The following is a 3799-nucleotide window of genomic DNA, read 5'->3' as shown; positions in this document are numbered from 1 at the left end:
CCTAATTACAAGTCTGTGTACACTTCCCACTTATAGAACAAGGCATGATGGTACATAAAGGCGGAAAAACAGAGCCTTGTGCAAGAAAAAACTACTGCACAAAGGAGATAAGGTAGTCACTCCTCTGCCTCCCTGAGAGCAATAAAAATCCTACCAAACTCACTCAGGCTCGGCTAATTCATTTTCTCTTTCTTGAAGTACTCTTCTCTCCTGGGAGGACTAAAAACCCAGCAAAATTAAAACCTTCTGATAAAGAAGAAGCAACTCACCGTGAGGGAGTGGTATTGCCAGCTCTTCTGAGGAATGCAATGGAAATCTGTACCACTTTCCCCAAAACCAGTGCCAGTGTACAAGAATGCGTGTTCTTCATAAACAGAGAAATATTACTAGTTGCAAAGAGAAGAAACTGTTCTAGGGTGTTCAAATCCCACGCCAACATCCGAAATAATGGCAAATACTGTTCTGAGCTTAGCAACCCAAAGTAACCCTGTGCCATCTATTTATCCAACACATATTCCTTGAGCAACTATCATGGGCCAGGCATTGTGTTAGAGGGCCTAGTTATGATTCCTGGCCTGACAACAACCTTCAACTTGCATATCTCTGCAATAGCATGTTTTTGGAATAGAGCCAGAGTTAACTAATGTTGGTTTCAACTTTTATTTACACTCAGCCACTGGTGCCAGTCGCAGCCAGTTTAGGGAGCTGAAACAATTGACAGAACCTCTCATCTCTGCCAAGTCCACATTTTTAGCCTAATAACTTGGAATTCGATGTATGACCATGTGAGCCAATATGATCATCAGCTATAAAACCAAGTTGTTTTCACATCTTGGTGAAATGTCTATAATCAACTGGATAATTTTTCTACAATGAGAACTTCTATTGTTGCTGTTTTTAATAAAGAGTAAATACTCCCCTCTTTATCCTCCTTATAGGAGAAAGAAAAAAGTGCCCCAAGATTCAATGAGATGATGACTTTTACAAAACCTTGAGTCTTCTGAAGCCAGAAATCCAAGCAGTAGTCTCAGCAATCTGCATACCCGCCCTCTTCGTCTGAGGCCTTGGGCTGTCTTACCATTTAACCAGCCAGGCTTCATCTCAGGGTGCCTTCATGAGGATCACTTTTCTGTGTAAACTGAAAACCCCGATGCAACAGACTGCGATTTGACTAAACATCTATCTGAAGGTAAGTTAAGAAGCCTGGCTCCTAGGGTTGCAGTTCATACGTGCACTGGCTCATTCCAAACAAACTGTGTGCAAGCATGTCTCTGTGATCAATGGATGGCCGCAGAGAAATTGCATTAGAATGCCTTCAAGACAGAGATCCAATCAAAACAGTGACTTCTGAGGGGATCTGCCTGGGCCAGATAAATTCAAGGCTCAGAAGGTTATGGTGACTAGTTATTGGAATTCCAAATGAATACTCTTGGTAGATTTTCTCAATGGGCTCAGGATGACCATGGGGACTTACTAAGAAGTTTCCAGAAAGTTGGAAATGACACTGGCGGTGAGAAAAAGACCAGGAAAGTTGGGCCAAGGAATTTTTTTTTCCATCATGACAGTGCACCTGCACATCCTTCAAGGATAACAAGAACTATTCCCCCATCAACACAATTAACCCTACACCCTTGCTTATTCCCCAACGCTCACAGAACACTGAAAAATAACACAGTTTGAGTCCTCCCTGATGTCAAAACTGATATGCTGTGGATCCAAGAACACAATTTTTTGGAGAAAGGGCTAGAGAGATGGAAACACCACCCTCAGAAGTCTATAGACCTAGGTGGAAGATATGCCAAGAAGCAACAGCTTTATACTTTGAAACTTCTGTTTAATAAACATTGCCATGATCCTGTAGCAGTACTTTTATATTTCATTGTGAATTAAGTGAAGGTTTATACAGCAGATCATAGTTATATTCAGCAATGCATACACATTCTGATTCAACTCATCTATTGCAATCCCTCAGTAAACAATTGCTTTCCCCACTCCTTCCCCATATTTCCAATTTCCATTCCTCCTCCTTTCCTAGCCCTCTGAACTTTGTCCTTGGGTAAATGCTGTCCTTTGGAGCTTACAGCAGATTATTTGAACACAGAGGTGAATTCAGCTCCAGACCTGAAGGGTAAGAGCCATAGTCTCAGGGATCCCACTAGTTTCTATCTAACAGTCTTGGTCTCTTTTGTGACCTTGAGTTCTCTTCCACATTTTTCTACCACTCATTCCTGGACCTTCAAATGTGAAATGTTCCAGAGTCATTGGTAATGGTAGCTGGGCACTATCTTGTTCTTCTGGTCTCAGGGTTGTGGATACTGAGGCTTGTGTGGTGGATTAGGCCATTGGACTAATTGATTCCATATTTTAATCATTTCTTATTTCCTCTAGATGGGGAGAAGCCAATAATTTCACCTTAGATGACTGCTCACATGCTCTAGACACGCCAGTAACTACTCGCCAAATTAGATTGTAGAACATTGTCTTTGTGAATTATGTTATGCCTGTTAGCCTTCGAACATGGTCCTGATCCCCCAGGCTCAGGGACTAGCTCTCGCCAGGTGTTTGGTTACATCTAAGACAGTTTCATAACTTTGTCCCTTGTATACTCCATCACATACATAGATAGGTTTGCAGCAAAAGTAAATTATATATATACAAATATCAACCTATGTCAACCCTATATATATGTATACCCAAAGGTGTACTCCTATTCTCCCCTTTTCACTTGTTTTGTTATTCAAGCAGCTACTCATAGATCCCCCGTTTCAGAATTTTGTACATAATAGTATTTGCCTCTGTTGCTTTTGTCTCTTATAGACCTCCCACTGTCTTCCCCTGCCTCCATAATTCTTTTCCAATTTCCCTCTTATTGTATATTGCCTTTTCCTTCACCCAAACTAACACTTGTCTCCCCTCTAGCCCATGACTTCCCCTCCTTTCCTGCCCCTCTTACCTGTGGAAATCATCCATTCTCTCTCTACACCCTCATTAGCATTTATTGTTAGCTCAGGTTTTTGCTATTAATGCTTGAGTGTGGTGATATATTGTTGTTTTGATTTGCATGTCTTGAACAACTTGTAATCCCAAGCATGCCTTGATATATTTGTTGGCCTCCTGAATGTCTGCTTTGGTAACGTAGATGAAGTTTTCTATAAATTTTAGAGATTGGTCCTTTGTCTGGTATATCATTGCCAAAAAAAAATCATCCCAGTCTGTGGGTTCTCCTTTTATTTTTTATATAATCATTTGATGTATGTAAATGTCTAAATTTTTAGGAGGTCCCAGTCATCTAGTTTGTCTTCTGATGTTTGTATGTTTTTCAATATGTTGGTTTAGTATATTTATGCCATGTATTAGGACTCCTAAGTTTGCCCCTAATTGTTCATTAATGATCTTGGTAATTCTCTAGGTTCTGCATTTAGGTCTTTGATCCATCTTGAGTTTGATATATAATATAGTGGGAGATATGGTTCCTGTTTTATTCTTCTACAAATGGATATCTTATTTTGCCAGCATCATTTGTTAAGGAGACCATCTCTTTCCCCATTTCATTGTTTCAACCCTCAGTCTCAGGATCAGTTGTACGTGTTTTTGTTGTTAGGTGCCCTCAAGTCAGCTCGAACCCTTAGCAACTCTATGTACAACAGAAGGAAACCCTGCCCGGTCCTGCACCATCCTCACAGTGACACAGCCTCTGTGTCACTCCATCTCATCCAGAGCCTTCTTATTTTTTGCTGCCCCTCCACTTTAGCAAACATGATGGCCTTCTCCAGGGACTGGTCTCTCCTGACAACATGTC

General features: G+C 40.9%; 1 long non-coding RNA gene across 2 annotated transcripts in view; it reads left to right on the top strand.

Annotated features, from left to right (window-relative positions):
- LOC123521094 overlaps nucleotides 1-3799 on the top strand; it is a 23169-nt gene that overhangs the window by 7414 nt on the left and 11956 nt on the right. For both annotated transcript variants that reach the window (XR_006679580.1, XR_006679579.1), the window contains exon 3: nucleotides 939-1189. This is a non-coding gene — a long non-coding RNA (uncharacterized LOC123521094). The remainder of the gene's footprint in view (nucleotides 1-938; nucleotides 1190-3799) is intronic.

Source organism: Echinops telfairi, unplaced genomic scaffold, assembly GCF_000313985.2.
Source record: "Echinops telfairi isolate 266 unplaced genomic scaffold, ASM31398v2 ScPeMD7_7469;HRSCAF=8507_1, whole genome shotgun sequence".
NCBI lineage: Eukaryota > Metazoa > Chordata > Mammalia > Afrosoricida > Tenrecidae > Echinops > Echinops telfairi.
This window is presented reverse-complemented; position numbering and strand designations above follow the sequence as displayed.